At 33.2% G+C, this 13914-nt stretch overlaps 1 pseudogene across 1 annotated transcript; it reads right to left on the bottom strand.

Moving 5' to 3' along the window:
- Window positions 1–2905: 2905 nt before the first annotated feature.
- Window positions 2906–13502, bottom strand: LOC114278077 (calcium-dependent protein kinase 13-like; annotated as a pseudogene). Its single transcript, XR_014341915.1, has 7 exons — window positions 12743–13502; window positions 11365–11508; window positions 10983–11107; window positions 7053–7167; window positions 6804–6971; window positions 5829–6061; window positions 2906–3377 (listed from the first exon to the last, which is right to left on the bottom strand). The product of XR_014341915.1 is annotated as a calcium-dependent protein kinase 13-like (transcript).
- Window positions 13503–13914: the final 412 nt, after the last annotated feature.

The raw sequence follows: 13914 nt of genomic DNA, 5'->3' as shown, positions 1-13914 counted from the left end.
TTCTTCACAAATATGTGATCCAAACATAGGGTGAAGTGCCCCAAGTTGATCCATTCATTTATCACAATTACCGTGCAAATTGCAACATATTCAATGAAGGAAAAGAAAAAATTTGGAAAAAAGTGGCCTTGTGTTTTGAAGTTTTCTGCCAGACAAGTCTACAAGGAAAGTGGAGCTCTGATCCTTTAAAATTAAAAAGAATGCTATATATCACTGATTCATCGTCACTTTTTTTTAAATTTTTTTTTTTATATCACCTTCTAAATAAATACTTATGATTGTTTCGAAGATAATTATTAAAGAATTAATAAAAATAAGGGTAAATTTCACTTTAATCTACGTAATTTACATCATTTGCAATTTATCTCTTAATGTTTAGAAATGACCCTTTTATGGTTTATAGACTAAAGTGTACAATTATGCTTGTTAGCAATTTAATGAAAAAAAATAAAATACTTTTGTATTTTCGTCATTTGTTTAGAAGATAAAGTACACTTTAACCCTATATACTTTATTCCATGTGCGATTTAATTACTGTGCTTTATTTTATGTGTAATTTACTCCCTTAAAATTTGAAGATGAGTATATAATCCTCATATGTCAGCCACGTATTTAACAGTTGCTGTTAAATCAGACAAAATATTTAACAATACACTTCAATCCATAAATCACATGTGAATTATATGGTCATTTTCAAACATTAAAAAAGTAAATTGTACATACTCTAAACTATAGAAGAGTAAAGTGAAATTTGTTCAAAAAATAAATAATGTGTTACTAAGTACTGCAGTGAACAAATGATATAGAACAGTCTTCTTTTTATATAAGGTGGAGAGAAGGTGGCCCATTTGAGTTGAAGATTAGGTGGCAGCCATTGTTCCAAGCATTTAAGTTTTGAAGATAGTGGTTGCACGTTCACTTTTTTTCCAGGGCGTGGCATGGCTTTGCCAATTTGGAGGATTAGGAGAGCGAGAGATGTTGATGTTCTGTTTGTCTCCTTCCGTGTGGTGTGTTTGTGTAGGATGGAGATTGGTGGTTGAAACTCCAACTCAGCCTAACAAGACAACATGAGCATAATTTTCCAAAGGATATGTTTTCAGAAATATGTTTTTTTAATAATTTTTTAATTAAAATATAAAAAAATATATATTTAAGATGACTTTTTAATTTTTTATGAAAAAATATGTAGAAAATAGAGAACAAAATTTAATTTTTTGATATAAATTATTAATTTTTTAAATTTTTTAATGATTTTTTAATTTTTAAATTAAAAAAATTAAATTGTCATATAAGGCCATTGTATATCCACAATGTAAGGCCAAAAAGACAAATAACAGTAATAATAATAAAATATAAGAGAAAAATATGACGAGGATAGCATTCATCAGGGTCTCCAACCATGACTTGAAGTTCCTACATGACAATGATTCGAGACTATCATGTCATCTTTAATATCAATTACTAGATTGTTCACCTTTAACAAAATTGGAATCAAGTTTGATAATTGAAATCCCACTTTATTCAAAATAATCAATTTTAAACTAATGGAGCCAAGAATGATGTGGCGGTCCAGCATCATAAAATATTTACCACTCTTGATCACAAGCCCACATACTTTGTTTCTTAAGTAGATTGATTTTTTAACTATTTTAATATAGAGTTAAAAAATTAAAAATAAAATTGAGTTAACTCTTTAAATTTTTTATTTTTTTATAAGAGAAAATAAAATAATTATGATTTAAATGTAATATTTTATTTTATTAATTTTTTAACTTACTCTATCATTTTATAACTAATTTAGCCAAAAACCCCCACTTGTCAAGGACATAAATAATTTTTTTGTGGAGGCATTTTGTCTCCCTAACAATATTAGGGGCTTGGGTCCAATCATACCTTCATAGAGTTAATCACAGAGTGATTGGCCTAGTCGACTAGAGTCTGAAGATTTACCCCTTTTCAAGTTAGAATTTTCTAACCAACAAATGCATATTTTAACGTCACGAGCCGCAGAACATAAACTAAACAGTAAAAATTTAGTCTGATACACATATACAAATCCAAAATATCCTACATAACAAAAAAATGTACCGTCATGTAGTCTAAATCATTTTGTGCCAAATTGTACTAGGGCTTGAGACCAATCCCTAACCTGACTAGGTGTACCATCTACATGATTAGACAATTAATTTAACTAGCCAAACAATTTTTTTTTCGAAACTGCCATCTTTACATTTGATTAAAGTTGACTACTTATTTAAGACATCAATGAAATGATTAAATTTGTGTATTAGAGTGTGTTAATTGACACAAAAAATAATATAATAATAATAAAATAAAAGAGAGGTGATAAACATGAGACCCATTCTAATGTTGTAATTAAATCGTGCATCAAAGTATGTATCAAGTACAAAGTGAGCCTCAAATGTGGATTCGCTCTCTCTCTCTCTCTCTCTCTCTCTCTCTCTCTCTCCCTCCCTCTCTTTAAGCTCATTGGTTTGCCACAATTAGCTAACACTAATGCTATGTTTAGATTAAGTAATTTGAAAAAAAATGAAAAGAAATGAAAAAATATGTATTTTCCTTATTTATTTGAATAACTTAAGTGGGAGAAATGGAAAGAAATAAAGAGAAAAACTCATTTCTCTTATAACCCTCATTATCCATCTTTCCAAAAGTGGAGAGATTAAGAGAGAAAAGAAACCAATATTTTTATAATACCAATTTTGTTCTTATAAAAATAAAAGTAATAAAATAATTAAAAATATAAAAAAAATTATTTTGATAATATAACATAAAATAATTTCTTTTCTTTTCTCTTATAAAATTTAATCAAATAAGGAGAGAAATCATATCATTTCTTTTCTTTTCTTTTCTTTTATTTCTTACTTATCAAAACAAGGAGAGATATCACAATTATTTATTTATTTTTTTCTTTTCTTTTCTCTTACAACTTAAGTAATCTTTTCTTTTCTATTCTTTTCTATTCTCTCGTATGTTCCGAAACATAGTGTAATATTTGACACAAATAATAACAATTGAATTGGAGCATCCCTAGGGGAAGAGTCTGTCCGTGTTAGCATAAGATGTCATTAGGAGGAGAGATTTCTTTTTGTAGCTCCACAGTTAGCAAAAGACTTGACAGTTAAGATATAAGTATTTTGTGTAAACAAGTACACCATACACCACATTGGTATACCGGTTACTCTAACAACATATGGAACACACATGAGCCCACATAGTAACTGATACACCACTCGGTAGGTGTACCTGTTACACAAAATCCCATTTTTTCCCTGGTGAGAATGCTGACCCAAGGTGGTCCATGACACACCTCCAAACTCCTGGGCTGGGGTTGGAATCTTTGCCTCAGCTGGAAGCTGTAAAAGAAAGAACATCAAGTCCTGCTCACCATATTGTCAGCTATCATCTCTGCTTGTGCCTCAACTTATTGTCAACAAGAAATTGAGAAATTAACACAAGTCACACATTACAAAAATAAAAAACAAAAGAACACATGAAATTTTACAATCTAGCACAAATTTGTAGCCTACATAACCCTTGAAGCATGACCACATTGTATATAAGCATACAACTACTTGGTGTTTAAAGCCAAACCAAAATGTAAACTAATCATTCCCTAGTATACCGTGCAAAAAAAAAAAAAAAATTCCCGACAAGTCTTTGTGTGTGTGGATGTCAAGTGCATCTATCATTTATTTATAGAAGTCCGCTGCAAGACCTTCATATTTCTCCAAGAAGAATATGCTACAACACTAGAGAGTCCAATAATGTCACATTGTCAACCAGAAATACAGGCAGAAGGTTAAAGCAGTTAGAGGACAGAATCACAGATGTAATCATGGCTTTAAGGCATGTGAATTCTACACATTTAACATTTTGAAGAGGTAGATTATATGTACTTACCCCCTCCATGGTCCTCGGAAGCCAGCAATCAATAGCGCCCCCACCTAATCAATAAAGTCCCACAAATAATCACGAAAGAAGGTTCAAGTTCAATATACATGGGGGAACGATTATAGTACTTTCTTGTATGGGTCTATGAAAATCAACCGTGCATAGCTTTTACTCCCCCAATTTTAGAGAACCATCCTTCATCAGCTTCACGCTTAGACTGTTGAATCTCCCCCTTGAGTAATGTTGAGAAGCCTTTCTCCAATTTGTCCCAGTTTTCATAAACCAAATCAAACCAAACTAAGCCTTAAGTTTCATCAAATAGAGTCAGCTACATGAATCTTTCTTCTCCACGAGGCCCTATCAAAAGTCATTTCATTAGTCAAATTAAGTAGATCCATATCTCTATTTACAGCGCTAGCTAACGTTAATCTAGGCTACCTCGTCCCCTAACACTTTCATCTACCATTACAGCATCGCATCTCTTCACTACTGCTTTTGTCGGTCTCCATTCAACATGACCAAACCATCTCAATTGATTATCTTCTATCGGTGCTACTCCTATCCATTTCCGAATACACTCATTCCTAATTTTGTCTTATCTAGTCTTGCCACATATCCACCTTAGCATTCTCATCTCAGCCGCACTCATCTTATCTACATGTTATTTCTTAATTGCCCAACACTTCGTTCCATACAACACGCTGGTTTAATAGCCGTTCTATAAAACTTACCTTTTAGTTTAGTGGGTATTCATTTATCGCACAGTACCCCAAACGCACTTCTCCACTTACACCATCCCGCTTTAATCCTATGGGCTATATCCACATCAATCTCTTCCGTTGTTGTGATAATCGCCCTAAATAATGAAAATGTTCACTCTTAAGAATTTCTTAGTTCTCAATTCTCAATCTTCACTTCTCCTCTGCTTTCATTGTTACTGTTATTAAATTTACACTCCATGTACTCTGTCTTAATTCTGTTTATCCGAAATCTTCTAGATTCAAGAGCTTTTCTCAAAATCTCCAACTATGTGTTAACTCTTTCTTTAGTCTCATCCACTAACACGATATCGTTTGCAAAAAGCATACACCATGGCATATCATCCTGAATATTTCTCGTCAACTCATCCATAACTAAAACAAAAAGATAAGAACTTAAGGTAGATCATTGGTGTAACCTTACAGTGAAAAGAAATTCATTTGTCTCTCCAGTAGACGATCTAATAGTGGTCACTACCCCTTCATACATGTCCCTCATTACATCAATGTAACTTTTTGTCACCCCTTTCTTCTCTAACACCCATCATATTATATCCCGCGACACTCTATCATATGCTTTCTCAAGGTCGATTAACACCATATGAATGTATCTTTTCTTTTCTCTATACTTTTCTATTACTCTCCTCAAAAGATAGATCGCTTCCATTGTTGACCTGCCAGGCATAAACCCAAATTGATTTTTTTGACACCTCTGTTATATCTCACAATCTGTGTTCCATCACCCTCTCCCACACTTTCATTATATGACACATTAGCTTGATTCCTCTATCGTTGTTGCAATTCTTGACATCTCTTTTATTCTTATAGATTGGTACTAAAATACTTTTCTCCCACTCATCTGATATGTTCTCAGTTAACAAAATTTTGCTGAATAACCTAGTCAACCAAGCAACCCTCTTTTTACTCAAACACTTCCAAACTTCAATAGGGATATCATCGGCTCCTAAAGTCTTATTTGATTTTATCTTCTTAAATGCAATCTCCACTTCAAAGTTTCTAATTCTGCGATAGAACCTATAGTCTTGATTTATCGTATTACTGGCTATTTGCCCATCCAGTATACACACAAAAGTAAAGTAAGATCCAAAACTGTTGGTTGAAAATGGTTTAATGGAAAATGTTGGGCCTTTTCACCTTGTCTATGTCAACCTCATGGAAGATGTCATTTGCTACATTTGTACAATCATCCACTCCATCTTCCATCAGGGCATCTCGAAGCTCATCTGGCTCGATAAAAAACCATTACCATCCTTATCAAAGTAGGAGAAAGCCTTTCGGAGATGCTCATCATTAGCCATTCTTTGTAGATGCAGGGAAACAGCAACAAACTCTCCACAGTCCAAGGTTCCTTTCCCATTAGTATCTACCTGTTAGTCAACATCCTTGTTTGTTGAAGATATTTTCAAATCTAAAAGGGAGAACATTTCATGATAATTCAAATCTAAAAGAGAGAAAATTTCATGATAACTCCAGCACCTGTTAGAATTAAATGGTAACTAGTTTTAACTATTTTGATGTCTTCCAAATCTTTAACTGGAAGTCTACAACACGATCCATAAAGTCAAAGAAAACATGAGTTCAAGATATGATTGGGAACAAAAATGTAAAAGATAATAAAACTTCAAATCAAATAACAAAAGGTAAAGACTCGTGATTCGTATGAAATTCATACAATTCGATTCTAGTTTCAACAAAAACAAAACAAATCTTTATGTTGAATTGAAAATTGAATGTGGTTCACTACGATTCAGTTCAATTGCATAATGCATAAAAAGACGTCTTTTTCGCCTCTATCAAAAGATTGAACATATTGGTAGACATGATTTTATATGAATATACATAAATACAATTTAGTTATATTGATATTTATTTCATTTTCAACACCGCATTTTCATATATATATATTTGATAAATATATATATATATATATATATATATTTTTATATTATATTAAATAAAGAGAATCTTATGATTCGATTCACAATTCAATTTGTGATTTGATAACAATGGATTAACTAGCTATTGGACATACTTGATTTTTGTAATTGCACAATTGATGAAAGTTGAAAAGATAAATGATATTCAGGCACAAAGTGCATTAAGACTTACAGCTTCAATAAGCATTTGTAGTTCAGACTCTGCCAGCTGTGAACCAAGCTTTTGAAACCAACTTTTAGTTCTTCAATAGAAACAATACCGTCATTATCAGTGTCTATCTTTCTGAACGTTTCCTTGATGTCTTCAACTTCTTCAATGGACAAGAAATCAGTAATAACCAACATATGGAAGTAACATTACGATGTTTATTGAAACAAGTATCACAAAAAATAATATAAAGGTGTTGATAATGAACTAACCCTCAGGGCCTTTCTCTTGAACCTATTCATCATCGAGAACTGCTTCAATCTTGACTTGACAACATCACCAAGCAGAGCATTTGGAGCTTTTTTGGCATTTTGAAGCCAAGCATCCCCTGTGAGAAAAGGGAACCTAAATTAAGGCAAGACACTACTATATCCAAACATGCAACTTCAATTGTTTAACATGTACTTAACACTCATACATAGCCTTCCATAAAAAAACATTAACCCACATTCTGTGGGTACAAGTCCATCGACAATATTCATTATCTACTAAAGCAGGTATGCTGCATTAATGTTTTAAATACCTAAACACAGGACAGTATATCCATGTATAATCTATACATACATTCACAAGTGTATCAAACACCAAGACCCTTTCTCTTAATGTCATGTTTTTGGCATTCTCTTTGGTTTTCAGCTAGAACTTAAAAGACATTGTAAGTCATAAATTTACTAAACAACAAAATACAAAGTTCTCTTCTATGTTTTAGAGCATCATATACCACCCAAATAATAGAATATGGAGCTAAAGAGATTTTTACTTTGAAAGATTAACATTTATATAGTTTATTGCATAAATTTCCATTTCCATATCATACTATACACAAAGCAATATTAAAGCCATGTATTACTTCCCAATGCATAAGTATGTTGAACATGAGATACCTGCCACATATTAATATTCATTTAAATATTAACAAATATCATTTTATCATTTATTCCATCACTTTAAATCCACAATAAAGAAATTAATATCAACAATAAAATAGACTAATAAAGAAAACACCACCCACATTGAAATTTCCCGAAAAAATCTTGCATTCGACAACAAAAATATTTATTGATATGCCTATATTCTCAAATTAACCCAAAACTAGGGCACACACACATATGAACATAATAAAAGCAATATTTTGTGTTGATGTGATGGTACAAAGTTTCAAGATCTGTCTTTGAGTGGTGACAATGAAAGGGTAAATGGAGGAGCTTTGATTGATGATTAGTGATTAGTGATTAGTGATAGGTCTTAACCAATTATGGTGTTGGACTAAATTTAACAAAATTCTTATGGTTGTGTTCGTCTGCGAGGGGTCCTGATCTGTTATGAAGTAGCATAGGCATGACACTCCAACATGACGATTTAATTAAAAAAAAGAAAAAAAAAAAGAAAAAAGAAAAGAGCAGTGCATAATATGCATAGGACATGTTAAATTTTATATTTTATAAATTTATTATATCTCAAACATATAATAAAAATAATAACAACATAACACGACTTAGAATTAAAAGCCATATATTCCTTAACCTAAACATCAAGATGTCATTCACACAATAATTACATTCTAAATAATGCTAGGCAATTGTAAAACATTGAAATACACATGATATATTCATCTTATAAATATTTCAAAGCATATTGGAAGTGCACGAGTTGCATTATGAAGAATGCATAATATTGTTACTACGAACAGATACATCATACGAGTGTTTAGAAGATTCAAGTGTCCACAAAGTGTTTGTAAAGCATCCAATATTATGACACATTGAATAAGTGTTGGACACGCTTTCAGGAGTGCCCGTAGACTGTGTGTCCACAAGCCTCCATAAAAGTGTTTGCCTCAGATTATGAGTCTTCACATGTTGCTGATAGTGGTAGATTAAATTTGATGAAATTCTTTATAGGTATAATCCAAGTTCCAATATAATACAATTCTAAAATCCAAAAAAAAAAATTGTTGTTAATTTTCATGAAAATCAAATCAAACACTCCTACATGGATTTGTTTCAAAATTCTTAAATAATGTGCTTGTATGCTACATAGAATCGTAGAAAATGCATGTAAAATTTGAAATGACAAATCAGAATGCTAAAAGTAAAGTAGAATCTATCATAGTAGTTGAGTTTGTATCAACCTATGTCACCTGGGATGCGGACCTTTACGATAAGTGGAATGGGAATGTGATATGTCACATGCTCTAAAATGCGGGTACGATAGGAGTAGACTTGTACAAGTTACATTATAAGAATTGAAGGTACTTCTAAGGCAATTTTCTTTTAACAATAATAAAACATCTAACAAAATGTAGGCTTTTTAAAATAAAATATAAAAAAGAAATGTAGCAACACATTTCTATAGGCATTATGACTCATTTTTTATGGTTTGTCCTGTCAAAATTTCACTCAGTTTGCATTCTAGTTCATTACATCTGACTTTTTTTCCTCTCAAGGAAACCTTTAGGAAATATATTGGAAAAAAATTTTGAGATCGCATTACTAAATTTACCGTTTTGGAATGCAAGTATATCATGTTTTTCAAAACTTGTGCTCCAAAATGTAATTCCCTAAGATATTAGCATTTTCTGTTAACACTGGTATCAACAGAACGTTGCAAATGTAGCCATTGACAATGACCACAAAGGAGAACTAGGTTTGTTTTAGACCTTTTTTCTCACATTCCTAGTATTTGGCAAATTCTACAAATTAAAAAAAAAAATCCAATGTATAACAACTTTAGGAAAGTTGGACCAAGACTGCCTATACAACAAGTGGACATCAGTGGGCTTTGGCTATGGAAAGTTGCTAGGATTTATAAAAGGTAAAAGAAGGCCTCTAGGGTTTCTACATAAAAAAAGGGTAATTATGGCTTAGTTTGCAAGTGAGTGGTTGCAAAAAATAATTTCAAGAATCAGCATAAGGTCGGTAGGTATTTTATGGTCTTTTTCTTCAAGCCAATAGCCAAAGCTTTTGGAGGAAGGAATGGAAATGATTGGGGATTGATTAGGTAGGGCTTTGTGGATGAAATCAGAGTTGTTACCAATAATAATCTGAAAATTGTGTTTTATTGAAAAAGAAAAATGAATAGGAAACAGGGGATATACGAATCTCACCAAAAATTCCATAGAATTTACCTCTTTGAGGTAAGACTGCATTACACATTACATGGACTCTTCTACTTCAGTAGTGTACCCATGTTCACCTGATATGGCATGGGTAAGGGTATGGGATATGTGTCCAACACCTATACCCAATTTTGACTCTTGGATCCTCTAATTTTTTATAATGTTTTAAGAAAAGGCACTCACTTTTGCTAGTAAAAAAAACTTTCCTAGCTTCTCACATGAATGTGATATAAATTTCATTTTTTCCTTAAATCTCATTTAATTCAAAATAATTTCTAATAATTTACATCTTATCTAAGAATATTATACAATATGCAATATATATTAGTGATTATGTGTGTCCCCGCATTCATATCCAACTTTTGGATGCATATCTCAATATCCAAATATTTTGGTTTAAGAAGATCTGACGCTTGGACACTGCCTGCATCCAATACTCATAACCGAGCGCGTAACATAGATAATACATCAAACAAAGTTTCAAAAGCTCGACATAGATTCTCAAAAACAACTCCTCATATTTTATTTTTTTATTTTTTGGCAAGTAAAATTCAACTCCACTACTAAGACCAAGTAGAACGTTATAGACATAATAACAAAGTTCCTATATGAGACTCAAAAACACAATTTCACACATAACAAGATTCATGGATGACCCCTACCGAGCCAAAGTAACTCAAAAGAAACATTGAAATAAGAGTCAAATTAAGCCTAATTTTCATTAGAAGATGCCTTAGCCGTGCTCTAGGTAAAATTGTTGATTAGCCATTGTTGTTCATAAAGGGGCATTACACCTCTACCAGAAGATTATCGCACACAAAAAAAGAAGCAGCTAACATTCAAATGCAGACTATCCCATGATGCCATGCATCCTCCCTGCAGGTAATATGCAAAGTAGCAAGAAAAATGAAGAAAATAGAGTAAGAGAAATTAAATTTTAACCAAATGCAAATATTTTCAAGATACAATACAATAGAGATCCTTCATGCAAGGCAATCTAAAAGGAAAAACAAGAGCTAACATACCAAGGACTTGTTTTGCAGTTAGTCGAAGCTTTGGATCAAGCTCCAACATCTGCTGAACCAAACTCTTAGCACTCTCCAAAATATCATCCCACGAAGAATAGCCTGTGCCACACCTTGTTCAGATTCTGCATGGGAAAACTAGCTTTAGACAGATGGGAAAGAATTTCTACTGGTAGAAGAGGATAGAATTAAGTCACACCTATAAACATGAAAAGGGAATTAAGGTGACAAAAATACAAATGTCTGCTCCCATGAAGCAAAAACATAATAATGTAAATATGCCAAGTGCCAACACAAGAAACCTTCACACACACACACACACAGAAACAGAGACAGACACAAACACAGACAGATGGAGAGAAGTCTGTAGGAATATATTTACCAGCCCAAAATGGACGAACCCCACAAAATAATATGTAGAGTACTACTCCTGCACTCCATATGTCTATTTCTGGTCCAAAATTCCGCTTGAGCACCTCTGGTGCCATGTAATATGGGCTTCCAACAATTTCATAGAACCTTTCACCTAAAAATGTTTGAACAAATTAGAGCTAAAGAGCATAACTGCAAATACAAAAATAAAAATAACTGGCCTCTTTATCTTCTTCTTTTATCTTTTTTTTTTCCTTTGATAGGTATAGTACAGATATATAATAAAATGCCAAGGATTTCTAGCCTCCTATTTAAATGGCTCTATTACCCATGTTCTTTTGCAAACATCTCACTAACCATAAATCAGGAAGAAGGCCACATTTGAAGGAAACATATAATCAATATGCCAATGAACATGTGAAATCTGATAGTTACGTACATATGCATATGGCCTCCATATATATATATAGTATGTAAAAGTGAGAGACAATGATTTGAAAAATGACTACTTAAGATTCTTGACTCAAAAACCATGCTGCTCATAGCTAAATCTCTAGACAGTAAAATCTCAGTAGAATCAACATCAGATTGTTGAATTGTTGTGCAATTTTTGCAGCATTGATAGTAAGTAAGAATCAATTTCCTACACTGCAGAACTTTTAAATTATGTTTTCAGAAAAGATTTCAATACTTGCTGTATAACAATATTAGCTCGCTTTGAGGCATCAAACTCACCTCAGCCAAAGTAAAACATGGCTTAGGTGCTTTAGGCATCTCTGCTTATGAAACTTCTCAATATACAAATTTGAGAAGGTGACCACAACAGCATTCTATGTGCTCTAATGAGAGTGCAAACCAACACTAGCTCCACTAAATCGAAGCAAACTCATCAGACCTCATTTATAACACGTTTCTAAAAATTACTTCATAAGAGAGTAAATCACTATGATTTTCCTTCTATATGATTTCTGCAAATTTTACCACACAAACAGAAGTTCTTAGGAAATGTTTGGTTCAGCAGAATGATCATTCCATCAAAACATTCATTATCATGTTTGGTTAGACTAAAAAAATAATGACAAATGCATTACAAACAGAATCATCTTTCATCATTTTAAGGTAACGGTCATTCCAGAAGAAAGTCTAACGAATTGCCATTCTATTCCATTCCCTCTCATTCCAATGAACCAAATAGAACTTGTTAACAAACTTAACCACTTGTTTATAGAACTTCTCCATTCACATGAATGATCAAGAAAATGACCAAAATTTATAATTATGACACATCCAACTAAAATTAGAACATACTTTAATATCTAAATTTTGAAACAATTGATACAATGTACAGCTAGATTAAAATATTTATCCCAAAACAGTTTAAATCTCACCTGGCTTAAAGAAGATTGACAAGCCAAAATCAATCGCTTTCAAAGGCGATTTCTCCTTCTTACTCGCAAACAAGTTCTCAGGCTTCAAATCTCTGTGAATCGCTCCATGTCTATGAAAGAGCTGCGCAACCTCCACAATCGTTCTAGTAACAGCCGCCGCAGCACGCTCCGTATAATGCCCTCGCGCAACAATCCGATCGAACAACTCGCCTCCCTCACACAACTCCATCACCAAATGAACCGCATTATCATCCTCACAAGCCTCCTTGAAGCTCACAATACTCGAATCTTTCGGCAAATGCTTCATAATCGCCACCTCTCTCCTCACACCCTCCACATCCACGGCGGTCCGAAGCTTCCGCTTCGAAATCGACTTGCAAGCCAACAACTCCTTCGTGTCGCGTTCAATGCAGAGGTACGTTACTCCAAACTCGCCTCGACCGAGCTCTCTATCGACCAAGTACTTCTCCTCAATGTTCTCCTCTGAAACGCCAGTGAGGACAGTGATCGTCTTCTTCGATGTGGCTCCGCCGGAGCGATCCTTCCGGGCGTCACCGTGGCCGGAGAAGTTTGAAGACTTGACGTCCTCCCTGGCGACTGCGGCCGGAGATCTGCAGCAGTTGCCCATGGAATCGATTCCAGATTTGGAACCAAAATCGAATCTCCGCAAAGCCCCCTAACCCTAACCTAATTAGGTCTGCACGTGATAACACTGAGAATCAGCATTTGTGGAGAGAGAAAGTCATCTGGAGCTGTAGGGTACCTATGGTCGCTATAATCTCATTGAATAATGCTTGTGACCCCACCCTCACTCCTTTTGCCACGTGACAGGGGTGATTGGAGGAGCAGAAAAAAAAAGAAAAAAAAAAAAAGATAACCAATAAGAGAAAGGGGGGTCAAAGAGGTGGGGGAAAAGGGGAATGAATCATTACTCGATCTCATTACTATTGTTATAATTTGAAAATAAATAGGATTATTTTGTCAAATTATTATAATAGTCATGTATTATTTTGACAAATTTCATCTAATTTCTCTTTTAAATTTATAGATATTGTTTGGATATAGGTTTTTTGTAATTTTATTTTTATTTATTTTTTGTCTTTTATGACATTTTTTTAATTATTAGTAAAAAAAATTATATATTTATATTATTCTCGACTAAATAAATATAA

Source organism: Camellia sinensis, chromosome 10, assembly GCF_055761805.1.
Source record: "Camellia sinensis isolate YWXY chromosome 10, ASM5576180v1, whole genome shotgun sequence".
NCBI classification, from domain to species: domain Eukaryota; kingdom Viridiplantae; phylum Streptophyta; class Magnoliopsida; order Ericales; family Theaceae; genus Camellia; species Camellia sinensis.
This window is presented reverse-complemented; position numbering and strand designations above follow the sequence as displayed.